The sequence below is a fragment of the Triturus cristatus genome, chromosome 2_1, assembly GCF_964204655.1.
Source record: "Triturus cristatus chromosome 2_1, aTriCri1.1, whole genome shotgun sequence".
Lineage (NCBI taxonomy): Eukaryota > Metazoa > Chordata > Amphibia > Caudata > Salamandridae > Triturus > Triturus cristatus.
The window spans coordinates 679,990,788-680,018,589 of NC_140581.1; the positions used below are offsets into that span (position 1 = coordinate 679,990,788).

The 27,802-nt window shown below is 43.4% G+C and overlaps 1 protein-coding gene across 10 annotated transcripts in view; it reads left to right on the forward strand.

Moving 5' to 3' along the window:
• APC (APC regulator of Wnt signaling pathway) overlaps positions 1–27,802 on the forward strand; it is an 858,190-nt gene that overhangs the window by 160,997 nt on the left and 669,391 nt on the right. For all 10 annotated transcript variants that reach the window (XM_085632601.1, XM_085632600.1, XM_085632606.1 and 7 more), the window contains one exon: positions 12,162–12,234. The gene's annotated coding sequence lies outside the window, so the exon portion shown is untranslated. The remainder of the gene's footprint in view (positions 1–12,161; positions 12,235–27,802) is intronic.

A 27,802-nucleotide genomic window follows, 5' to 3' on the forward strand; every position in this document is an offset into this window, starting at 1 on the left:
GCGAGGATCATAAAGCTTGAGAGCTACCGCTTTGATAATATCGTTCTTTAAGCTATCGAAAGCTGATTGACACTCAGTGCTCCATGTAAAATTTGCGCCCTTTTCCATTAAAAGTCTTAATCAATGAACCTTTGACGCAAAGTGATTTACAAATTTTGAGTAATACTCCGCCAACCCCAGGAAGGAACGTAGTTGTTCCTTGTCAGTAGGAGATGAGGCATTCTCAATGGCATCAAGTAAGTTTTTATTGGGTCTAACCCCTTCCGCTGACAAGGTGTGACCCAAATAATCTATTTGTGTCACCACAAATTTACACTTATCCGCAGAGACGGTCAAACCAGCCAATTACAATTTCGTCAAAACTTCATTTAATATGGATTCATGACTTGCTAGGTCTTCCCCCCCCTCACACAAGCGCGTCGTCTTGGAAAACAAGCATATTGTTGATGCCTTAGAGAGTGCTGCTCATAAGTCTTTGAAAAACTGCCGAAGCAGAAGCTAATCCAAAGGGCATCCTAAGAAATTGGAATGCACCCTCTTGAGTGATGAACGATGTTAGGTGTCGAGAATTGGGTGTAATGTTATCTGGTGGTAAGCGTTAGATAGATCTATAGATGAGAAATACTTGGCATTCTTAACTGAGGCAATCATCTCGTTAATGCGGGGTAATGGATGGCGATCTATCCAGATGTTTTTATTAAGATCCCTTAGGTCCACACACATGCGCAATTTTCCATTGGGTTTGCGTGCCAAAACTACCGGACTAAGCCATTCTGACGACTCAATGGGTTCAATAATATTCTCTTCACATAATCTATCTAGTTCCTGCTTTAATTGAGGTCTCAAAACAAAAGGAACACTACGGACTTTGTGAACTACAGGAAGGGCATCTGTTTTTAATACGATGCGATGTTCGAATTTAGTTAAGCATCCTAATTTTGGCTTCAATAGGTCGGGATATCTTTTGCTCCATTTAGAAACAGAACAGTCATCTGTTAATAGAACTTGATTGGGATCGAGAATAATTCCTAAACTTTTCTGTTCTTTCCATCCCAATAAAGCTCTACTCTTATCAACCACATAAATGTTGGCTTGGGCATTTCTTCCTTTGTATGAGATGTTGCCAACAAAATATCCTACTACAGGAAGTTTGTTTCCACAATAACCTATGGGTTCAACATCAGATGGCATTAGATTACCTTTGCCTATGGACGCCCACATATGTTTGTCAATAATAATAGTAAATGGTGAACAAGAATCAGCCCACAAGGAGACATTGACATGGTCAATAGACAAAGCACATTTGGGTGGTTGGTATGTACCCGACACATTATCCACCTCATTGTCCCAAATAACGAATACTTCGATTTCGCTATCCCAATAACTAGAAGATAATTCACAAGTGTCATTAACAACATTCACAAAACGCTTCCAGAATTCATGATCACCAGTCTTACACATTTTATTGAAATGTCCTGTCTTGTTGCATTTAAAACATGTGACACTGATGGCAGGACAACGTGGATTATCTGCAGAATGATTGTTGCTACCACATCTGAAACAAAAACGCTTGTTGGTTGTGAAACCCGTTTTTGCTTTGGCAGAATAATTACGAGAATCATTGTACTTTTCGTTGGCAGATTTAAACCTTGATTTGGGTTTAACAATATCACTGTGATCTTTCGATATGATATTCATAGTTTTTGATTTGTGATTATCTACAACACATACATCATTATGATTTTTGGTGTGTGCATTGTTTAGCTCTTTTACATATCGTGAAGTATTTTCAATTCTTCTAGCTACACTGTTGGTTTTTTGTAGCAACGGATCATTGAGATCCAGCAATCTTTCTTGAATTTTTGGATTGTCGGTCCTATTTATAAATTGATCCCTAATGATTTCCTCGTGAAGATCTTTAAATTTACATGTCGCAGCTAGTGTTCTTAAGACTGCAACATGCTGTTCAACTGTTTCACCGGATAATTGTGCTCTCGAAAAAGAATTGTCTCTCGACAACTATGCTAGTTTTTTTCCCGTAATTCTCTTCTAAAGCTTTTAAAGCTTCTAGATACTAGTCAGTGACATATTGTTCTGCCTTAGAACTATCACAAACAACCTCTTCTTCAGTGGAATTATTGCCGTCTTCACCACCAACAGCATTAAAGGTGGAAGAGTTGACTGTTACAGGTTTGGGTAGGGTTTTTAAAACTTTCCTTACTTCTACCCCTAAATTATGTTTTAGAAGAGCTAATTTACGCGAGGCCAAGAAGGTCTCAGCACCTATTGCCTCAAGATGAATCTCAAAGGATTCTTGCCAATCTTCCCAAGCCATGGGAGGCAAACCAGGATTTTGTAAAAATTTAGGTGGAGCTAACACTGAATTAGTTTCCATAGTTACAGTTTACGCTACTAGTTATAATACAATTACAATAAAGATTTAGTAGCAATAAAAAAAAATAGAATGAAGTCGTAAAAATAATGTATACAATATAATAAACTAAACTAATAAAGTTGACCCCGCTGTCTTAAGTTGTTGGGTACTGTAATGCTTCCATTAGTGTAGTATGAAAATAAAAAGAAATTGGATGCTGTGAAGGTTAGAAATTGTTATGTAACGTTCCAGATACTTGAAATATGTTGCAAGATAGTTTGCTTAGTTTATAATCCAATAATAAACAACTTGAACAAGGGAAAAAAAAATTACAATAATTAAGGTAGACACCGTTGTCCCAATTTGAGCAGAAAGATTCTTGTGTAAATGTAAATAGTCACCGTTGGTTTAGTGCAATTAAAGAATGCAGCGTTGTTCATGTACTACAGAAAAAGAAATTAAACAGTCACCATTAGTTCCATGTGCAGCGCAGACCTATTCCATGAAATCGGTGATACTTCCTCAGCACGCATTGTTGTCGTGGAGATGTTGACGCTGAATACGCAAGGACGTCAATGACGACTTTCCTGTTGTACGCGGAGATTTATGGCCGGAGGCTTGTAGACTAAACGCAGGAGACTCGATTGTAAACAACAATGCCGCAGATTCCTTCAGAACGATGGCGGCTTGCGCTTGGAATACTGTTGCAGGTAACTGTTTTTAAAACATAACACAGATTCCTATGCCATAGAGTAGACATGGATCAACACGCTCTGAAACACTGCGTGTGACTCAAGCTAAGAGCGACAAAGGTAGATGCAGGCCGAAAAGCAAATCGACATGTATTTAATTGCTGAGCGTGAAAGCATGAACGGTCATTCCCAGACGGGGCACTATAAACACGATATGATCACAATGCGAATCGCGGCACCGAGGCTCGATTTTTGCCCCGATCACTGCACAAATTAGCACAAAGTTCAATATCCACACATACCTTAGGACTTTGTGAATAACAGTCTGTCCGTTTCCTTTAAGTTTCTGATCTCCGAGTGCACGCTGGGTTGTTTCGTAATCGTCGCCACTTTTGCATGCAAGAAATACTTCCGTAATAAAGATTCCAGTACTCTTGAGATTGAGTGCAAAGTTTATTTGGTTTGAAGATGTAGAGTAAGAAGGCCCCACTGGGAACTCATCCTGCTGCTCAGCCGCTCACACTCTAACTCCCTTACATTCAAAACATGCATCCATCAACATTCTAACTACATCACACACACACACACACACACGTGCTGAGCAGCCAGGAGAATGAAATAGTATGACATATGACAACTATATTTATAGATGGCCAGTATGGCTTCGGTGTGGTCCATGATTTTTTTTCTTCTCAATTTTATTTTGGGGATGATCAATATACAAACATCATATTACAAGCATCAATTCGGTATGTTGTTGCCCATCTGTAAACAGTAGCTTGGCGCCGTTCCAAGCTCACAGAGCGCAAGCTTTAGGAAGCGCCACAAAGGAATTACATTTACAACGTAACCTAGGCTATATTACTGGTACAGTTTTCTAGGGACCCTTAATATCCCATATTTGCAATTGTTCCCTGTAATCACATTACTACTTTTATAAATCACATGTTCGAGGCATATGAGCTGCAGATTGTACACTTAGCATAGATCGCCATCTGGTGTTGGGCCCGGATGTTTGCAGTTTGTTTTTGTTCTTTGGACAGTCTTTGGAAGTCACGAGTTCGGTGACTCCTCCTTCGGTCCGTACTGCGCATGGGCTTCGGCTCCATCCTCAGATTGTTTTTTTCCGCCATCGGGCTCGGATGTGATACTTCGTGCTCTGGCTTCGAACTTCTACGGTTCCAGCCTCGACGGAAAATCCTCGTTCTTCGAGTTTCTTCATCTATCTTCATCTCTCGAAGCGCCACTTTTCTCCATTCCGCACATCGGCACCGGCCTTCGGGCCCTCCTCGACTCCGGTCCCGGCCGATGGAAAGGACTCCGTTCAAAAAGTGCCCAAAATGTGGGTCTAAATTTCCCCACACCGACCTCCACCAGGTGTGTAACCTTTGCCTCTCCCCAGAACACGAGGCTAGAGACTGCCCCGCCTGTAAGTCTTTTCACTCCAAAAAGACCATCCGGGATCGAAGAGCTCGACGCACCATGGCGCACTCATCGACCGCGGCTCCACCGACATCTTCGGAGACGACACCGGAGCTTCGGGGCAACAACACACCGAGCAGGAGGAAGACGTCGTCAGCGCTTCCGAGGCAGACGACTCCGACGTGGAGGACATCACACCGGCGCAGAGGGTCGTGAGTACTCTACCCCCTCCCACCCCCGCGCCCAAATCCAAAGAGACTCAGGTTACACCCTCGCCTGCAGGCCTGGGTAAAACCAAGCACACAGCTTCTATCACCCCACCTTCGGGCCCGGTGTCGAAGCCTCACAAGACTCACGGCAGCTCGGGCTCGAGCCAGCCGACGCCTGGTGCCGATAAACATCGTCCGGCACCGAAGAAAGTGACGCCCAGCTCGACTCTGAAGCCACCGGTGCCGAAGCCTGGACTCTCGGTGCCGACAAAACACAAACACAAATCCCTCGGCACCGACGCTCCGGCGCCGAAAACTACTTCGACGCCGAAAAAACCAGAGGTTCCAAAAAAGCATGGCGCAGACAAACCATCGAAATCCTCGGCTCCGTAAACATCGGCGCCAGCAGACGATTCGGTGCCACTGGACCTCTTTACACCAGATCCTTTACAAAAGACCTTATTTAAGGATCCAAAGACTGGGCTATTGACTTTAGTTGTCAAGAAAAGGCGTCTTGACACACCGGCTCCTCCTCCACCGCCCAAGCGGAAGGACTCTGCTACTTCTCCTCTCAGAGTGCCCTCCCCACTACCTCCTCCTCCCCCGTCCTCCACCTCTTCCACCCCCTCCCAGGTCGGCGCCACCTTTGCCTCAGCATTCCCCGACCCCGTCCCCAGATCCGGATTACGGGGATCCAGATTATGACCCGGCGGACCCCACTCTACCGGGGACCCCAGACCCATGGGAAGACTACCAAAACCCTGACATACCGGATGTGCCTCAGGACGACCTATACCCATCCAGGCCGTCCCCCCCAGAGGACTCATTAGTGTTTCACCACCTAGTGCAGAGAGCAGCACACTACCATGGGGTGGAAATGCATAGTGAACCAGTGGAAGACGACTTCCTGGATACATTCGATATTCAGGACAAGTCCACAGCTATCTTGCCCATGCTTAAGGGTGTCACCAAGCATGCTGCAGAGGTGTTCAAAGACCCAGTCAGGGCCAGGGTCTTAAAACCTAGAATAGAAAAAAAGTATAAAGCGGCACCCACAGACCCTACATACATTAAGGGCCCTGCTCCCTTAGATTCCCTAGTTGTGTCCACAGCTAGAAAGCGGTCTAACTCCCAGTCCTCAGGAGAGGCCCCACCGCCAGATAAAGAATCTAAACTTCTAGACGCGTCTGGCAAACGCACCGCCTCACAAGCCGCGAACATTTGGCGCATTGCAAATACACAAGCGCTGCTTGCGCGCTATGACAGAGCACACTACGATGAGCTTGAGGCTCTTATACAGCACCTCCCAGAAAAACACAAACGCAAAGCTCATGACCTGATACAGGAGGGTAAGCTAATTACTAACACCTCCATTAAGTGTGCCCTCGATGCAGCCGACACTGCTTCTAGAGCCATAAATACCAGTGTCCTGCTTCGTCGTCATGCCTGGCTCAGGATCTCAGGGTTCAAGCCTGAAGTCCAGGCGTCCATACTAAATCACCCCTTTGACCAACAAAATCTCTTCGGGCCAAAGGTAGACGAAGCATTAGAAAAGATGAAAAAGGACACAGACACAGCAAAGTCTATGGGGGCATTGCAATCACAAACCCCTAAACGCTCCTTTCGACGCTCATCCTTTCGTGGCACAGGCAGAGGCTACTCCACCGATACCGCCTCTACCTCCTACAAATCCCCTCCTCAAAATACCTTTTCAAAGGGCTACCAAAGGGGTGGTTACAGAGGCAACAACAATAAGGGCAGGGGTAAAACTAACACCACCCGTTCTGCCACCCCGCCAGCACAATGACTTCCCTCCGCTCCCCCCAGACCATCCCACTCCGGTCGGGGGCAGACTACAAAACTTTATCCACGCATGGGAATCCATAACATCGGACAAATGGGTGACCCAAATTATTCGGTCAGGGTACTGCCTCGAGCTAACCTCTACCCCACCCAATATCCCACCAAGACACCGTCCAATGTCTCAAGAACATTCCACACTGCTCAAACAGGAGGTGCTCTCCCCCCTCCAAAAACACGCTATAGAGCAGGTCCCCGTCAATCAGCAAAATCTAGGGGTCTTCTCTCTGTATTTCCTAATACCGAAGAAAGACGGGACCCTGAGGCCCATTCTGGACCTCCGGCCTCTAAATGCATACATACATTCAGACCATTTCCACATGGTCACCCTACAACAAGTCCTCCCGCTCCTCTGTCAGGGATCTGAAAAACGCATACTTTCACATTCCAATACACCCTTCTCACAGAAAGTACCTCAGGTTTGTGGTGGACGGTCAACATTACCAGTTCACAGTTCTCCCCTTCGGGGTCACCACCGCACCACGGGTGTTTACCAAATGCCTAGCAGTTGTAGCAGCACACCTCAGACGTCAACATATTCACGTCTTCCCTTACTTAGACGACTGTCTCATAAAAGCCGCGTCCTACAACCAATGTGTGCAACATACCAACAGCACCATTCAACTGCTCCACCGGCTAGGCTTCACGGTGAACTACCAAAAGTCCCACCTCCTACCATCTCACACAAAGCAATATCTCGGAGCCACTATAGACCCCTCCAAAGGTATTGCCTATCCAAACTAAGCCAGAATCGCAAGCATACAAGCCTTGCGCAAAACATTCCTTCCTCAACACTCTCTTCCAGCAAGAGTGTTTATGAAGCTCATAGGAATGATGGCATCTTGCATTTTCATAGTGCCCCATGCAAGACTCCACATGCGTCCACTCCAAGAGTGCCTAGCACTACAGTGGAACCAGGGTCAGCTGACGGATCTGGTGTTGGTGGACGGCCGCACCCATCACTCTCTGCAGTGGTGGAACACCACAAACCTTTCCAAAGGACGGCCGTTCCTGGACCCGGTCCCTCAGGTGATTCTAACAGCGGACGCATCGCTCTCCGGATCGGGAGCACACCTCTTACACCTCACAATGCAAGGTCTATGGACGCCACAGCAAAAGTTGCTCCACATCAACCATCTGGAGCTCTTGGCGATCTTTCTAGCCCTAAAATCTTTTCAAAAACAGATTTCGGCCACAGCAGTCCTCATTCGCACAGACAATATGACTGCAATGTATTATATCCAAAAACAAGGGGGGACACACGCTCCCCAGCTCTCTCGCTTAGCCCAGAGCATATGGAGATGGGCAATTCCTCAAAACATCTTTCTCCTGGCACAGCATGTTCCAGGCGTACAAAACACCATGGCAGATCTGCTCAGCAGACAGACGCAACAACTACACGAATGGGAACTGCATCCACAGGTTCTTCGCCCATTCTTCCAAAAGTGGGGGCATCCTCAGATAGACCTCTTCGCCACCCACGAAAACAAAAAATGCCCAAGCTTTGCCGCCAGATACCCACACCCATTGTCCAAAGGCAATGCGATATGGATGAACTGGTCAGGCAAATTTGCATACGCCTTTCCACCTCTCCCGCCAATTCCATTAGTGGTAAGGAAGCTACAACAGCACTCCCTCACACTCATTCTGGTAGCTCCAACATGGGCCAGGCAGCCGTGGTACACCACACTACTACAGCTCTCAGTGGTACCAAATCAAAAACTGCACCTGTCCCCATGCCTCCTAACTCAGAACCATGGAGAAATCAGGCACCCGGACCCAGCTCAGCTCAACCTTGCGATCTGGCTCCTGAAATCTTAGAATTTGGGTACCTCAACCTTCCCCCTGATTGCATGAACATTATCAAGGAAGCCAGACGTCCTACCACTCGAGCATGCTATGCCGCAAAGTGGAAGAGATTTGTGGTTTACTGCCGTAGCAATACAATCAACCCTTTAGATGCATCCATACAGCACATCATATGCTATCTGCTCCATCTTCACAGGTGTAACCTGGCATATTCTTCCACACGCCTACACCTAGCAGCGATTGCTGCTTATCTACAAAACAGACAGCATTTATCACTGTTCGGAGTGCCCGCTATTAAAGCCTTTATGGAAGGTCTTAAACGAGTAATTCCTCCCAGGGCACCACCTTCCCCAGTATGGAATCTAAATGTAGTTCTTACAAGGCTAATGGGTCCGCCCTTCGAACCAATGCATAAATGTGAGCTACAGTTCCTCACCTGGAAAACAGCTTTCCTCGTAGCGATCACTTCCCTTAGAAGGGTTGGTGAAATACAAGCGTTCACTATACAGGAACCTTTCTTACAAATACATCACAGCAAAATGATACTTCGTACAAATCCAAAGTTTCTGCCCAAGGTCATTTCCCCCTTCCATCTCAATCAATCGGTGGAATTACCTGTCTTTTTCTCGCAACCTCAGTCTGTTGCAGAAAGGGCCCTACACACACTCGATGTTAAGAGGGCTTTGCTGTACTACATACAGAGGACACAACCTTTCAGGAAAACTAAACAATTGTTTGTTTCCTTCTCTTCACCACATAAAGGCAACCCCATCTCTAAATCAGGGATAGCTAGGTGGATTGTAAAGTGCATACAAATTTGCTATCAAAAGGCAAAAAGAACCTTCTCTGTTCCACCTAAAGCCCACTCTACTAGAAAGTTAGGGGCTTCTATGGCTTTTCCAGGGAACATACCCTTAGATGACATCTGCAAAGCAGCCACATGGTCAACACCGCACACCTTCACAAAACATTACTGTGTAGACGTGCATTCCAAGCAGCAAGCTAGTGTGGGCCAGGCTGTACTAAAGACACTTTTTCAAACCGCTGCAACGGATACCGGTGGTCGCCGCTAAGGTTGGGTACTGCTATATAATCTATGCTAAGTGTACAATCTGCAGCTCATATGCCTCGAACGGAATATGCTACTTACCAGTATGCATCTGTTCTTGGCATGTAGAGCTGCAGAGTTGTACACGCCCACCCGCCTCCCCGGCTACCTGTATCCGTTCCAGTCCATCTTATTTAGATACAACACACATGGGTTTCTCACTGTTATTACTACGCTCCATCATTTCCCTGTTGGCGAAAAACAATCTGAGGATGGAGCCGAAGCCCATGCGCAGTACGGACCGAAGGAGGAGTCACCCAACTCGTGACTTCCAAAGACTGTCCAAAGAACAAAAACAAACTGCAAACATCCGGGCCCAACACCAGATGGCGATCTATGCTAAGTGTACAACTCTACATGCCAAGAACAGATGCATACTGGTAAGTAGCATATTCCTTTCTGATACGGAAACAAAACAAAACCGCCCCCCACATACAACTTCTATTGCTATTTGACAGCTCCTGTCGGACTGGGTGACCCTCCCCGTGTTGCAGTAGTGTGTCTTTCTTCAGTGTGTAGGCAAGGCTCTAGTGTGGTGCAGCATCTCGCGTCTCTGACCCCCATGCCAAATAGTGGGTACATCTGTGCGAGGGTGGCCGGGGGCTCGTGTGGGGGGGGGGGGTTACGCTGCCAAGGTGGACTGGCAATGAGGGCCCAGCTTATCTGTGGGAGCATCCCGGCAGGAGCCCGAGGGCTTATTGGACCGGGGCGTGGGCGTATGTGTCACTACGGTACCGTCCCTACACGGGTGAAGTCCTAGCGTTGTTACCGCTATAAGCTTACAGGGAGATGCGGGGGCGCAGGCAAGGATGGGGGGGGGGCGGTCCTCTGGTAGCGAGCTGTGTTGTGTATGTGGCCCTGTATCATCCCCAGAGGGGCTAGCGCTGGTCCCATCTTCGTGGCTTGCTCCGTGCACACAGCCCATCCTAATGCTCCAAGTCAATGTCCGTGTTCTCATCCGTGCGAACTGTTCTGAGTCGGCGCTCCTCCGCAAGGTGTGGTCCATGATTTTAGATATTTATGGTCACCAAGAGGATTTATAGTGACATCTGGCTCCCTGCGCTTCTGCACAAATTAATTTCTTATTAAACAGCCATTCACGTTTTAACCTTTTTCAGTATAATAGCCTGCATCATAATCTGGTGGATAAACGATTGCAGGGGTTCTGGTTTGACATTCCAACTACCATACCAGGTGTTACATTTCATGATCTGGTACTAATTGATGGCTTCACACATTGTGTTGACAATTGTGTTGCTGTGTCAAAAGATGCAACTATGAAACCGGTCTTGTGAAGCATATACTCATTGAACTTGGGTATCCAAATCCAGCAATCCTTGTTGTTGCAGATGTAGATTTCATTTGTGCGTTCCAGGAACTAATATGGAATTTAATAATCCTGACTGCTACATAAGTGAATTTTTAGTGATGATCGATCATCAGTGGAAACACGTGATGGTATTGGTTGACTGAAAAAAAACTTTTAAAAAATAACTTTTGCCCATTTTTGTAAGTCCATTAAATCATTTAATTCTGTTTATATTGTGCATATAAACTTATGGTTACTTTCTTTGTGTAAAAAATGATTATCCTTACAGTATTTTCCTTAGGCACTAAGGGTCCGTTTCACTAAACCTAAAGAATTGCAAGTTTTGAACCTCCTTCCTGATTCACAGAACCATGAATTCACTGATTTTAACCCCACTAGTATGATTTGCCAGTATGGCGGAACATCTGCATGAGCAAATCTATTTCTGTTGTTGGATTTCAAGCATTTCTACATAAGTCCATCATGGATAGCTGTTGAACACTCGCAAACTCCCAGTTTTGACTGGTATTCATCAACAATTTGCTGGCAGTTTTCCAACGCGAAACACTTTTTGATTTACTTATGCTAAGTGCTGACTAAATGCATCTCCATTTTCATGGTGGGCTGGTAGACGGAAAAGTCATTTAATTGATAAGAGAATCATTAGAAGCTTTTCACCATAGTGCCGAACTTCTGTGCAAGTCGGACATTTACTTGAGATGGAAGAATAACGGTACAGGAATACCTTTCTGATTTTGTTCCCTGGCAGTTGTGTGAATTTATCTCTTGGTGCTGATCTTTTGCCTTGTTGAATGTCTGAATGTAAGAGTTTTCACAGTCTTCATTTTGATAGATTGCCTTTCTTATCTTTATATACTATCTTTCTTTCCTATAGTTACTTACTTGCTGGAAGGATGCAAAGTTGTTTTTAGACTCAGGAAGAATGTTCTTGCAGAAATGCACTTTTGCATTCACGGTTTGATTTTGGCTCAGTCCCCAGTAGCATCTGTTGTCAGCAGATAATTTGGTTCATTACTACCTAAAATGTTTGAAATGTTGAAACGTTCTTGATGTGTAGGTTGTGTAATTTTATGGACCATTTGTGAAAGATTCGGTCTTATTTTAAATGTGATTATGGAGATGGATATTTGTATACCATCTGTCTTAATCTGTAAACGGTAGATTATGAAATAGTTGTGTTGTAATCATTGTTCAGTATTTGCGTCTCCAGCTGACTGGCGAGTTTGACTTCTGACCCCCCCTTGTAAAAAGAAATTCTCATACGGGAGGGCTGTGTTAAACTAATCATTTTGCTACCTGTCACACACAGTTCACAATAAAAGAGCAACATATGTGATGTATCTTTCTTTCTTTGCAGGTTCTTCACTCTCAAATCAAGGTCCCTTTTCTAGTTTCACAAGTGGAACCATGCGTCTTGAGTTAAGCTAGAGGTGTGTATTTTCATACTGCTACCGTTAAAAATGCTTCCCTTTGTTTAACATCCTAAGCGTTTCATGCATCAGATTTATTTTCTTCTGTGTGCTGCTGACTTTTTCTTGGGAACAACTTCAGAATCTGAATGCCACCAGCAGAGTCGAACTGCATCTACACCAGTTGTTTGCTATCTCCTCTGTGAGTGTTTGGTTGTGACCAGTGTTTGTTTACTGGAACTTAACACTAAAGGGTCCTGAGCTACCACACTATCACAGTCGGGTGTTGGGTTCTACTTTGTCTTTGCTGGTCCTTTATAAGTGTGTTTTTGATACACTGGTCTTGAAGAGAGTGATTTACTTAGCCATTTTTGCACTTAAATTGAATATACTTTGGTGTATTTGGCAGAGTTTGAGTGTTAATTTGTTTTGTATTCCTGAAGTGAATTTGCACTTGCAAAGTGATTTACTCACTTTAATTTCCAACTGCATGGTGTAAAAATACACATGATAAAAACAGCATTGTGGTGGGGGAGATGTACACTGTATAGCTTTAGAGGAGGACAAATAAATGTAAGTTATGAGTCATGTGGAATTCAACTATACAATGATGTATAGGAATCTGTGATGCACAGGTCCAACGTGGAGTTGTGGAAGCTTTGTTGAAGTCAATATTGTGAGATCCCTTAGCAAGATCAAGGGAACAGGTTGGATAATAGTACCAAACTGTGTGTGGAATTTTGTTTGGTCGTGTGCTAATAGTTTTTGGTAGGATCCACGTGATCATAGATCCTGTCACATGACCTTTTTCAGAAATCGGGCTGCGCAACATACACCGAGCAACAGGGTAAGCATTGATGCTTCTGTTATTGACTTCAGAAGTAGACATGAAGGAAAAGTAAAACAAGACCTCTTATGTCTAGATCTCATTTAATTGCAGATTCCTGCTGTGTCAATTCAACTTCACCTCACCTTTTGTGAGCTCCGTTTCTGGGGCAATTGCACTTGCAAAGTTCAGTGCAGGTCGATGACGCCTTTTTGCAAGCACACTTGTCTGTGCATCCAGCTTCACCTTTGCTGCCACACTTGACAAGTACATCACATACCTTAGATTCTACTGGTAGTGCTGTCCACGATGGGGTCCAGCACTGACTGTCTCTGTCTATTCCCCCACCCCCCCATCCCTCCGGAGTGGGTCGTTCCTGCTGAAGTACGTCACATGTGGACCAGTTTCCTGCTTGGTAAACAGCACGCTTTGTATGAAGAGCAGACTGTGTTGGTGGGATGGCTTCCATTGTCTTGTTTGGCTTACTAAACATTTCTCTGCGGGCTTCATTCACTATCTCTAGTTGGCTTGTTCTCTGGTACAAATTTACGGTGAAGCATTCAGGAAGTCTGAAGTGGCCACTCTGAATGTCCACGGCTAGGAATGGATTCCTGGCAATATTGGCGAAGGCTGCTGTAACTCCCAATTGGATTTCCAGGCCATCCATCCTGATTCCTTCCCTTTTCCAAGGAATGCTGAGACCTGTCACAGCCAGTGAAGCTGTTAAACACTGGCAAGGCTGTGGAATTCTTCTTTCCCATGGTCTGAGCAATGACATTAATGTGGTTGTATGTAAAGTTCCTGCTTGGACTGAATGCTACCCAGATCTAGCTTTGAGACACAAGTCTTGTAGCTGGTGAAACTTTCCAGTCAGTATCACTGCGATATCGGTGTCCGTAGTGCGAACCAAACAAGACACATAGCCTTGTTGCAGGGCATGTTGTACATGTAAGAGCAGTCTTGTATCTGCCTTTTTGTGGCTACAGGCTGGCATTGATTTGTTACTGCCCTAGACCAGAATGTAGTCTCCTTATCTTGTCACTACTTCCTTGTCCGGGGTAATTCACTGCTCTCGATCTTCTCGGCCAAGAGTGTGAACAACTCCTGTTTGTTTTCTACATCACACAAGAAATGTTGCTACTGTCCTGGAGTCTTATTTTGACTTGCAACCTTTCTTATCTTTCCTTTTCACCCTTTCTCTCTAACAGAGTATTTAATGCTGCCTTTGACATACCTGTCCCAGACAATGTACACCCTTCTCGAGCTATCAAGCTGCTGCAATACTATGTAAGGTATGAAAACATCCATGGCATAGTCTTTAACAGTCCTGATACTTGCAGTTAACGAGAGGAGGTGCAACACAGCAGCACCATCGAACACCTTCACATCAAAGAAAGTTGGCACATCTGTCTCAGCTGTTTTTTCTAAAGATACCAGCTCAGGAGCAAGATATTGAACGTTCACCTTTGTTGATGGCTCTTCTTCATCCAATTCTTCCAAGTTGGCCAACAACACAGTTGCATCATCAATGTCATTGAATTCAAGTAGGTTTGATGCTTCTTTCTCTGATATCTTTAACAAACATGCCATTAGGTCAGACTTATTCCCACAACAAAGCTTTCCTTCATCAGACTAGGATGTGAGTGGTTTTCATGAATGAAGATAGTTTTCTTATAACACTCCCGTTGTTCTACAACAATGTGCAGTCTCCAGAAGAGGTTGACATCTGTCTCCAGACTTGCAATCTTGTATGCTCGTTTTCCGCTGATATTCGGATCAGGAGACTTGAACAGTCGGAGGGTGTTCTTCTTAATTGGGTCACAGTCAATTAGGACTGACTTGCAGTAGTCTTTGCACCGTGGTTTGCCAACCTCTTTGATCGTATGCACTGTATTCACTACAGACTGGTTGAGGACATCATGAGAATCCAAAGTCCTCATTTCTTCAGTTACATTTAGAAATGGATTGCCCATTTCCATGATAGTCTCTGCAAGGCTCAGCACCTGTTGCTTTAAGCTCTACTGTGTTGCGAGGCCGCCTTCAATATGCTTTTTCCAGGCTGCAACAGTTTTCACACTCTTTGAGCAACCATACTTGTTCAGAACCTGCTAGCATTCACTTTCTGAATGCAGACGAATTTTCACTGAGTCCAACTGCCTCACCAGAAACCTTGACAAGCTCATTGTTCTGTTCATGAGCTTGATAAATAGGCATGGCTGAGAACTTGTTTATCTTACAACAACCTAGAGGCCACGTTTCACAAATTCTTCCAAGATGGATGGCGGCAGGTTCTCCTTGTTGTGTACTTGGATAGGGATCCAGCGGGCATAATTCTGATGGTCCAAAGTGAAAAACCATGGAACAAGGGCTTTTAGTGACTGTACATACAAAACAAAGTTAGCTTTTCGATAAGCTCTGACGAGGAGACAAAGGAGTTGAAGCCTGAAGATAGTATCCCAGTACTGGAATGTTGGGCTCTTTACCATTTCCTGTCTCCATGCTTCTTCTGATCCCTCAGTTTCTGGGGACTGTGATGTAAGAAATGCATCTCTCTGAAGTTTATTCAGAACAGCATCGCATACCTGGTGTGCACGTCTCGTCCTGTTGATATGTGAGCAACTGAGAAAAGAATCTGCTGTTGCTGATGAGGCAAGTCCTGCTTGTGTCAGAGTGTTTGTCTACCCAGAGCCTTCCAGGTAGTCGCCAATGATTTTTCATAAAGCTAACTCTGTGTGGCGGCCACCAAACATCACCAAAAACTTGTCTTCTCTGTGCGTCTTGAGCCATTTCCACTGTATGTACTTTGCCTACGCAAACAGAGGATTATCCATTGCTTTAGGTTTGTCACATTTTTTTCCTTTACCTTTCTTTTACCAGTAAGTAGTGATCATAGGAGAGCCTGAGATCTCTGCAGGGTTGCTGGACCCCAGTTTCAAGTCCCTCTTTATTTCGCCACTCGTTTTCCTCCCGCTCAGTCTTGGGCCACTTCCCCTAACCTGGAGGGCTACTTAATGAATATTTCAGTGCGTCCGCGCTGCTGGCGTGCCGAAGGTGCACCAAAGGCTAGCCCGTCTGCGTCCGTCCGTGGCCGGATTGCGTCTAGCGCCAGAACCACTGCTCTGTTTGCTCCAGACAAAATGCCAATCTTGTTGGCATACTCTGGTAGGGAACTGCATGCGCTAAATAGCTCAGACAAAATGCTGCAGCCTGCCTGACCTTGTTTTGACTTCGTTGTGCTCTCTAAAGAGCCCAAACTTACTTGCGCTGCCTGCGGCCTCTCTCTGAAGGCCCATCCTATATCAGCACTGGATTCTTCTTACCCCACAGCTAGAGGTACCCCCGAAGCATGGAACAATAGCCGCACCAAGATTCAGGCCGCCCTGATACATCCACGCTCTCTTCCTAACCACAAGCTTGAAATTGCTGAATTAATAGATAGCCACTATCTTGATCTCTTATTTATCACTGAGCCATGGGCAGATCCTTCGTCGGATCCCCTTTCCAGTAAAGCCGCTCCTGCGGCTTTCTCTGTTTTCAGAAAAGACAGTCCCAAAAAAAGAGTTTGTGGTCTAGCACTTATGTATCATGATACCATTCCTGTTAAAGGAGGGCTGATCCCCTCTACGGCCTGTGAAGCCTTTAGCTTCAATATTTCATTCTTCGAGCACCAATCTTTTAAAGGGTTGTTTCTTTACCCTCCTCCAGGTCCCAGGTAAGACTTTTTAGAGACTTTGGGTAGCCTATTAGAGGCTGCATCCTATGAGTCGAGTGTTACCATAATGGGGGATTTTAATTTTCATCTGGAGGCTAATAATGACAATGACTAAGATCGCCAAATTACGGAGTTGGAATTGGTAAGCCTGGAAGAATATAGACCACGGGCTTCATAGTCAAATCCTATCCGATACTAAGCCAGTTCTTTCCTATGACCCAGGACAGGCAGCCATGAGCTATAAAGATTGGCTTCAATATTTTTTCGCCAAATTAGTTCCCTACTAGACAGCCTCCAAAAATAGAACTATGCTGTCAGCCCCATGGTATTTGGAATTTCTGAGGCTCGAGAAACAGAGTTGTAGGAACCAAGAGAGACGCTGGCTACGGGACAATGATAGCCAGGAGGCACTCCTCTATAAACAAGTTTTGGCCAACTACAAACGTCTCCTTATGGAAAAAAAGCAGCTACTTTACAAAAGAAATTGAATCTGCCCAAGATTCCACTAAACTATTATTTCAGGTGGTATCCAAACTCGCAGTGACTCCTTGTAATTTGGCCAACCTAGCGACTCAATAATTTTGCAACTCATTTGCCCTTAACTTTCAGGCTAAGGTAAACTCCATTTATTCCAACTTTAATGCCTCCCTCGTCTCACCAACTAGTTCAGACTGCCTTACAGAATCCTTAAGAAATTTCTCTCTAAGAAATTTCACCCCTGTCTCTTCGGAGTTAGTAACAAACTTGGTGAGGGCGGCTAAATCAGGATCATCTTTGGACCCGTGTCCGCCTTCTACCCTTAAGGAGTTTTCTGAGCTAATTTGACCAGTTCTGGCCAGCATCTTTAACTCTGTTTACGGCTGGTGTCTATCCTTCTCAATGGAAAAAAGTTTCCATTTTGACCCTATTAAAGAAGTCAAACCTCAACCCGAAGACACTAACAACTATCTGCCCATCGCAGGTCTGCCCATGCCCGCCAAATTAGCAGAAAAGATCATAAATGACCAATGGACCCAATACATTCAGGACCACAATTTGTTGAAACACAATTTGGCTTTAGGAAAAGCCATAGTACAGAAACAGGGCTCATCCAAGCCACAGAGGACATAAGGTTTGCGTTAGATAAGGGTGGCACAGTGGCGTTGGTCCTCTTGGACCTTTCAGCAGCCTTTGATACGGTTGATCATGGTCTCCTGATCAACCATATCTCCTCCCTAGGCATCAGGGACATGACCAAAGCTCTGTTAGCATCCTTCTTAGCCAACAGAGCCCAATCTGTTAAGTTGGGTGATTTTGAATCCTCTTCTTTTTATCTTCCGTGTTGAGTCCCACAGGGCTCCTCCATTAGCCCTACGCTTTTTAATATCTACGTGACTGACCCAGCTTGAGTGATTAAATCTGCGGGCTTCAGCCTTACATCATACGCAGACGATACTCAAATCGTTTTTGCAGTCCATGAGTAAGCTAACTTTCATGATGGTAGGTTGGCAGTGAGTACCTGGATGTCCAGTCACTGCCTCAAATTAAATTCCGCTAAGACAGAGGTGATGGTGTTTGACAACCTCTCTCCGGCATGGTCCTCCCGTTGGTGGCCAGACAGTCTTGGTCAGGCTCCTGTCTCTGTCACCAAGGCCAAAATTCTCGGGGTCATCCTTGATGACAAGCTCTCGTATAAATACCACGTCAATTCGGTATTCTCCTCATCCTTCTACATCTTCAGAATGGCAAGGAAACTGTTTCCTTTCATCCCCATTGAAGCCAGGAAGACTATTTTATCGGCCTTGGTTCAGTCTAAGGTAGACTATTGTAACGGTCTACTGATTAATGCTCTGCAGTCAGTTCTAAACAAACTGCAGGTAATCCAAAATTCTGCTGCCAGACAGCTGTACGGCACACCGAAATTTCATTCTGTGTTTGAAGTGATCAGACAACTGCACTTGGCTGCCTTTCAGAAACAGAATAAAATGTAATGTGCTGTGTATTGCCTATAAAGCCACACATAATATAGGACCCGAATTTCTGAAGAAATGGTTAAAGATTTACATCCCAAGCAGGTCACTGTGCTTGGCCGGCACAAATCTACTGGTTGTTCCCAGAACATATAGATCCAACTGTGTGGTGGCTACTGCTAAGCTCTGGAATTCTCTTCCCTGTCAGATTAGAAACATGCCTCCACTATTAATGTTCTGGAAAAAATTAAGAACCTGGCTTTTTAATAATCAAGTCCCCTTTAACTGTTTTCTCTCTTTCTGTCTTGTCTCAGGAGTAGCTAATGTCGAGACACCTTTGTTGGTATTTGTGCACTATATAAATTGTTATAACAAAACTACTTGGATTTGCATGTGATTGATAAACACCATCTATGCCATGCTCGGTCATGGGTGCTGAAGCCGCCTTCTCTTAGAAGAGAGGCAGATGCTGTGAAGGAGCAGGTTCTTCATTCAAAGATGGCTCTGTCTGATGGGAAGCCTAGTAGGCTGACCATGCCTAACTCTCCCTTTTCTAGCTTCTCTTTCTCAATGAGTTGGAGAGATGATTCAATTCACAGTTTCTCATGCTTAATTGTTTCCACCAACTACCTTTGTCAGGTTGATTTTTGGCTTAACTGTAGATTCTTTCAGAGCTACTGCTGGTACAGTGGTGAAGCTGTCAGGCAAAGATATGTTCTTTCTCTCAGCCTCTGGAGGAAGAGCGAGAGCTTCTCAAGTCTGTCCTGGGTTTGAGGTTGATGGTATCTGAAAAATGCTGATCCCAGTGCCTTGGAAAGAACTCTTGGCAGTGGTGCTTGAGTGGTCGTGGTCAAGATGGTCTATTGCACCAACTTTGAAAAGCCTAGTTCAAAGCTTAGATGGGCACACAACTCCTTCTCGGTGTGCTTTCTGGGAAACAGCAGTTGCTAGCTTATTCTCCACCTGAAGAACATAGTGGTAACGGAAGGTTTCTTGGCCCTGGCACGGTGTGCACGCTCAGTCTTATGTACAACGGAAGTGGCGGTTCAAATTATGTATGGTGAGATTATAGCACAGTTTTTATTGTCTTCTTACAGTTGCACATGATTGTTTGGGAGATAGTAAGAGCTTCCTGGGATTAATACGAGGCTTGTCTGTTGATGCTAGACCCATTCAACAACACTGAAACTAGAATTTTCAATGTTGTTGCTACTGAGTTATATTGACAGTTTGATGGGAAGAGGGCATCGAAGAGAAATTCTTAAGATGTCTTCTCGAATTATATTGACAGCTTTTGCCAACATGGCTGCATCTCCTTCATAATCGGTAAAAGCATGTTTCAGCATTTGCTTAATGCCTTGGTCGAAAATAAGCACAACATGCCTGCTGTCATTCTGCACTTGGCCCTGTGGAAAGTAACCAAGAACATTTTCCTTGAAGCAAACTTTGTTGACCTCCTTCTGAACTCCAAGTGCCATAAGATTATCTGCATATTTGTGACGCTATTCAGACCTCTTGAAGCAAAAAACATCTTATCAACGTAATAGAAAACTCTGTATAAGTGCAATGAAAGCTCGTGCCTCTATCTTCTTTTCTTTCATCTGACCTCAATCAGCTTTTTTTCTTTTTCTCGTGAGTGATCGATGACTATTCCTGAATACAGTGAGGCAATTCCGGTAGTACATGCCATCTATTGCTACAACTTCTCCAGCAGCTATCCTCGCTACATCAGCAGTATCCTGCAAGTGGCCACGTGTCTGATCTTCTTCTTATCAGCATCAAGTGTAATAAACTCATGAAGGTCACCCTCACTTGCTGTGCAGAAGATGCAAATCTTTTTTGTCTGTACTAGGCGATCCCTTTGTCGCTTTTCTGTTGCACCTTCGTTGGATGGTCCTGCTTCTTCCAAGTCTTTTTTTCTGAGCTCTTACCAACTTGCACTTGTTGAATTTTTTTTTATGACCCGATTTATGCCAACTAGCTTGATGCTTGGTTAAATCTTCAACAGTTGTGCCTTCTTCAAAGTAGAGAGACACAGGGAGTCTGTTAAATTTGCGAATTTCACTGACTGTGTTTAGAAAGTTTGTTCATTGCTGAGATTTATCTCCGGGTTCTACTGCATTTAAGGAAGACTTCAGCCATTCAGCAGTTCTTTGTTGGCAAATAACATAGGCTTGCCAGTCCATGTCTTCATCTATAGAAGGTCAAACCTGAAACATACAAAATGTAAAGATAACATTAGTTTTCTCAAACAACTGTAATTAAATTTGAAGCAGAAGCAACTGTGACACATATACATATATATATATATATATATATATATATATATATATATATATATATATATATATATATATATATATATATATATATATATATATATTCACTTAAAAAACCATAGGTTTGACACATGTTATAGTTAGCTGGACATTTCACTCGTAAAAAACCAATGAAATTCCCCCGTTATAGTTAGTGCAGGCAACTATAACTCACGCGACCGCAATCCTCTGCTGATGACGTCAGATATTACATCACTGTATTTAGACACTTATTTACCCATGTCTTCTTCCATTAATCTTTAGCTATACATATATTACAAATATTTATTTTTCATAAAGACACATGTCATCAGTGATGTAATATCTGACGTCATCAGCAGAGGATTGCGGTCGCGTGAGTTATAGTTGCCTGCACTAACTATAACGGGGGAATTTCATTGGTTTTTTACGAGTGAAATGTCCAGCTAACTATAACATGTGTCAAACCTATGGTTTTTTAAGTGAATTTGCAAGGTTTTTTAAATGCTAATTCGTAACTATAACGTGTGTGAAACCTATGGTTTTTTTCAGTGAATTTGTACGGGTTTTTAAATGCTAAGTTATGTATTTATTAATGTTTTTTTTTTCAGGTTTTTCACCGTGCGCGCAATGTGCGATTCGCGCACCGTGCGCGCGCTGAGGGCGCTCGTTGCGCTTCGCGCACCGAGCACCCACGGTTCGCAGTGCGTGCCGTGCGCGCGCAGTGCGCGCACCTCGCGATTTAAAAAAAAAAAAAATTGGTTTTTTTCTGCCTTGGGGGTCCCTCTGTGACCCCCTGACCAAGGCTAGGGGGTCAGGAACTGTCCACTCTGCCCCCTTTTCCCGTTCTCCACCTTTTTTTTTCACCCCCTCAGACTGCAAGAGACAAAATGGCAGCCGACACTTCCTGGTTTCGACTGATTCGAATGTTTACCGACATCTAACAACCAATCAGAATTGCGCTCGGCAGGGTGCGCGCGTATAGATATTGATATGCTTTTAAATGCTATTTTCTCAGGAACTACTGAACAGATTGACACCAGACCTGCAAAAGGCACTTACTTGACCTTATGGCTACCTCTCTGCCAAATTTCACGTAATTCTGTTCAGCCATTCGGGCTGTAGCTGCGACTAAAGGTCCTATGGAAAAATGCATGGGGAAAACGCGTTTTGGGACCCCCCCTTTTTCTCGGCCCCCGCTTGACGAATCACCCCGAGACTTTCAGGGTAGGAGCTGAACGGAGCGCCCCATTCGTTTTGAAAATTTCGCGAGGATTCGTCAACCGGCGCCAAAGTTATTCAAAATAGAATTTTGAGATTTCCTATGGAAACTAGGTTGTAACTATAACTATCTACTGGCGACCGCCAGTAGATAATTTATATGTGTGTCTGTGTGTGTGTGTATATATATATATATATATATATATATATATATATATATATATATATATATATATATACAAATTCACTGAAAAAACCATAGGTTTCACACACGTTATAGTTAGGAATTAGCATTTAAAAAACCTTAGAAATTCAATGAAAAAACCAAAGGTTTCACACATGTTCTAGTTAGATGGACATTTCACTCGTAAAAAACCAATGAAATTTCCCCGTTATAGTTAGTTCAGCTAACTATAACTCGCGCGCCCGCAATGCACTACTGATGACGTCACATATTACATCACTCATGACATGGTCACTGACATCACTCATGACATCACTGATGACATCTCAAATGACATCACTGATGACATCACTGATGACATCATCCTTGTGATTGTGTGTTTTTCTGAAAATTAAATATGTTTTATATTTATGTATATCTCAAGGTCAATGGAAGAATAAATTGGTATTTTTAGTGTAACTGACTGATTAAGTGTATCATAGTGAATAAATGGCTTACTGAGTAATCTTTAAATATGAAAATATCTGTATCAGTTTCTTACTTTGTGTATAAGTGGCTGCATGGGTTGGTGAGTAGCTACATGAGTGTCTATATAGGTTATTAGTTGGTTTTTTGTCAGTATGAGTGTCTGAGTGTCTGTATGGTTCGGTGGGGGGGTATTACGTAGTGCATAGGTGCATGAATGAGTGACTCACTGTTTGTATGTGTTGAAGACAGCATGTGTGCAGGACTGTATGGGTGGATGAGTGTGTGCATGGGTGTGTTAGTGAGTGAATGACTGTCTCAATAGTGTCTCCATGAGTAACTACATATGTTTATAACTAGTATATGTGACTATTGGTGTATATAAGTGAGTATATGTGAGAGTGAGAGATTGAAAGAGTTCCTGTATGAATAAGTATGTGTTTCTATAAGTGATTGTTTAAAAGACTAAGTATGTGTAAGTTTCTGTAGAAGTAGGTGTGGTGGTGTGTGTAACTGTATATGCAAGTAAATGGATGTTTGATTCTTTATTAGCATGAGTAACTATGTGTGTGAGTAACTCTATGGATGAGTGGCGGTGTGTAACAGGATGTATAGGTGTATGAATACATATGATGAGTGAGTACATGTATGAGTGACTGTAGAGGACTGTTGGTGAATGAGTGGATGTGTATGTGGTTCTTCGAATTACTGAATAGGTTGTTGTAACTGATATTGATATGTTCATTATTTTGTACATTTTAGTTTCTATTTTTGAATGTGTGTATTAAAGGTTATTTTAGGGGAAGAAGAGGTCTGCTACTCTTTCACAAGGATGATGTCATCAGTGATGTCATCAGTGATGTCATTTGAGATGTCATCAGTGATGTCATGAGTGATGTCAGTGACCATGTCATGAGTGATGTAATATGTGACGTCATCAGTAGTGCATTGCGGGCGCGCGAGTTATAGTTAGCTGAACTAACTATAACGGGGAAATTTCATTGGTTTTTTACGAGTGAAATGTCCATCTAACTAGAACATGTGTGAAACCTTTGGTTTTTTCATTGAATTTCTAAGGTTTTTTAAATGCTAATTCCTAACTACAACGTGTGTGAAACCCATGGTTTTTTCAGTGAATTTTTACGGCTTTTTTCAAATGCAAATTTTTTTTTGTCATTTTTTGTAAGCCTTTGTATAAAATAATATATGTACTATATCCTGCATTATGGAAAGGTTTTTTTTTTTTTATGCATTTTTTTCCGTGCGCGTACGGTAAGCTGACGGTACGCGCTTCGTACGTCATAAGTACGGTGCGCGTACGTGATACGTGCGTGACGTATGCGTACACCCGGAAGCACCGTCGCGGGTACGCAGGGGCGTGTAATGCGCGATACGCAATACGTGCGTGACGTACGCGTACACCCGGAAGCAACGTCGCGGTTACGCAGGGGCGTATAATGCGCATGCGCGAGTGTGACGTACGCGCTTCGTAAGCGCACCGTAAGCGTCACGTGCGCGCACGGCAGGTCATGTGACTTACAAAGAACACTTTTTATTGGTAGAAATTACTTTCACTTCCAGAAACTTCCCACACCACACCCATTCCCCTCATTACTGCTTGAAAGAACACTTTTCATTGGTTGAAACTACTTTCAGTTCCAGATTCTTCCCACACCACACCCATTCCCCTCATTTCTGCTTGTGATTCTCTAGGAGCAGGAGCTGGATTGACATTGGGATACAATGGCAGAACAGCAGACCTCTTCTGAGAGTGAGGCTAGCAGCACCACCATGATCCAGAGAAGGAGGAAACAAAAGACTTCTTTTGTATGGGAGTATTTCACTTTTCCAGAGGGGGAGAAAAAGGTGAATGCTCAATTGGTCACTTGCATACTTTGTGGTCGTGTTTTATCAAGAGGAAATCCAAGGAAGAAATATTCCTTTGGAAATCACTCTATGAAGAGACACCTCCAGGACAGACACCCAAGGACCTTTGCTCGACATACTGGAGAAAACTCTTCAGTAAGTCACCAGAGCCCAGCCTCAGATGCTCAGCCGAGTACATCATCGGCAGCTCAGCTGAGCCCTTCCTCTGTTGTTGGAGCATCACCTTCTTCTTTTCCTGTGGACACCAACCCTCGATTTGGGAGGGTTGAAATGAGGTGTACAAGATGTGGTGGTCTTATCGTTTTTGGGGAGATCAGTCTTCCCCTTATTAACAATAAGATAGACCAGCATGTTTGTAGACGCTCATAATACTCCCATTCTTTCTTTCCACCATCCCTGTATGAACCCAACGGCTCTTATAAGAGCCAACCTTACCTCTCAACTTTTTTTTATTTTTTCTTTGAAACTTTTTTTTTCTTTTTACCGTACGCGCACGGTAAGCGTATTTTTTTTTTTTTTAAAAAACACTAAAAATCAATTACCACATCTCAAGATCCTTGAGAAATTAATAACTAATTTTTAAAAATCTTTTTGAGATAAAGTGGAAGAAAGAGACCTTCTAATTTCTCACTTACCTGTCCCACCCAACAATTTAATTTATAATTAAAATGTAATTGTATCACTTTTACAGACTGACACATTATGAATCCACTTTTCAGATTTTTTTAAAAGCACATGTCCAAACTGCTTTTTCAGACCACCACCATGTGTAACCTGGGTGACTGCCTACATTCCAGCAAGGGCAACCAGCCTTAGTGATGCTGAATGTATTTGCATTACTGACTGAAACCTCAAACCCCACTCGCTTGTAAATACTGTGCATGATTCCACATGGTAAGCAGCTGGGTGTGTGCTAAGAGTCTGCTTCTGCACCAAAAAATGGCTCCCCCTTTCCATCTAATGCAACTGTGAAATCACCAGAGCAACACGCAATAAATCTCTGCCTATAATTCCTCTTTGCACACAGTCATGTTTTCACATTAGTCACAAAACGAAATTTCTTTGGCAATTTGAAAGCACACTTACTGCTCTTTTTTTTGACAAGTGATAATCACTTTTACAGACTGACACATTATGAATCCACTTTTCAGATTTTTTTAAAAGCACATGTCCAAACTGCTTTTTCAGACCACCACCATGTGTAACCTGGGTGACTGCCTACATTCCAGCAAGGGCAACCAGCCTTAGTGATGCTGAATGTATTTGCATTACTGAGTCCAACCTCAAACCCTTAAACTATTCTTTTTTTATACCAGTACACCTTAATTTATCGTGAAAACATAGTCCATATTATTTTACATGTTCCTCACATTTAAATTTCTCCCAAAACAGAAAATGATAAACACAACTTCAACAAAAGGAATTCCATTTCTATTATTCATTTCTTAATTTACCATATACATCCCCTCTCAAACTGTAAACTCACCTTTAAAATTAGTTAGTTGTGAAAGAAATGTGGCACTCAAACAGCAGATTATCAGAGCCAGGATCTCTCTTCTGTACACCTCTCTCCTCTAAGCAGAACCAGATAATGGCAAACTTTCCCTCTTTTTTTCCACACATATACATGTTAGTTTCAAATCTCAGTGCTTGCCCCTTTTTTTCAAATGTAATCACACATTTCTATTGGTTGAAAACCAACCCTTTTCCAAAAGTACCCTTCCCCCAACTTGACTTCTGCCTAGTACCCTTCCCCCAACTTGACTTCTGCCTGCTACCATAGCAACAGCTCATGGAACACTGCTGTGTGGAGTTAGGTCAGAAGTTCACCAAACAATGTTTCATTTCCACAGAGCAAGAGTGCTTGACTTTTCAAACCTAACAGCAAATCCAAAGTACTGTTCTTTGGTAACACATTTTTCTGTACCAATACAAAACATGCTTCTATTAATTTACACATGCAGCCTAGTTTTTATTCTAGAATAGTATGAAACAGCCAATCAGTTCTTTTTTTAATGAAAAAAATATGTATTCCTCCATTTCCAAACTGTCTTTCATTTCATTTTCCCATTCTACTGAATTACACCTCCTGAGTGCATCCAGATCTCCTTGGAAGATGTTCACAGTGTGGATTGTAGGGCACAGCTATGTTTTCTGGAGTGAAAAGTTTGCAGAGAAAACAGGTATGGTGAGAGACCTTGCTTTGCCAAATGTAGACATTAAATGGATTGGTCAGAGAGGGTTAAAGTGGCACCAATTGATGCCATTGGTGAAATCCTTCATGCAAAACCAACACCCTGACCTCATAATAGTGCACTGTGGTGGCAATGACCTAGGCACTTTGACTGGGGTAGGTCTGGAAATGCTTATGAAGGACACCTTTGCACAACTGTTTTCACTTTTCCCTAAAACTGCCTTTGTGTTTTCTAACATATGCCAAAGGCAAAAATGGAACTGGTCCAATCATTTCTGTCCGCAGATTGACAAAGCAAGAAAGCACGTCAACAAATCTGTTTCTGCTTTCCTCCGTGACTATGGTATGGGTTCCATTTACCACAACAACTTGCGTTATGACATGCAAGACATTTATAGAGGAGATGGTGTACACTTCAATGATGAAGGGAACAGAGTCTTCCTCTTGAACCTTAGACTCTGCATCGGTACTTACTTGTAGGTACCACTAAAAAATCACTTCATAAACACAACGGCTCTTTTTAGAGCCCCCTAATATCTAAACACTTAAATCTGATTTTCATTTCTTTTTTTATTGTTTTTTTCTACCGTACGCGTACGGTAAGCTTACCGTAAGCTTACCGTACGCGTACCCCGCGATTTTTTTTAAAATCAATAAATGTTTTCTTTGAACTTTTCTGTCCTTCTTTGACCCCCTTACAAATGTTAGGGGGTCTGTAACTCTCCACCTTGCCCCCTTTTCAAGATATCACTCTTTTTTTTTTTGAGTGAAACACACAAAATGGCGGCCGCCGCTTCCTGGTTTCGACCGATTCGAATGTTTACTAAGATCTAACAGCCAATCAGAATCGTGCT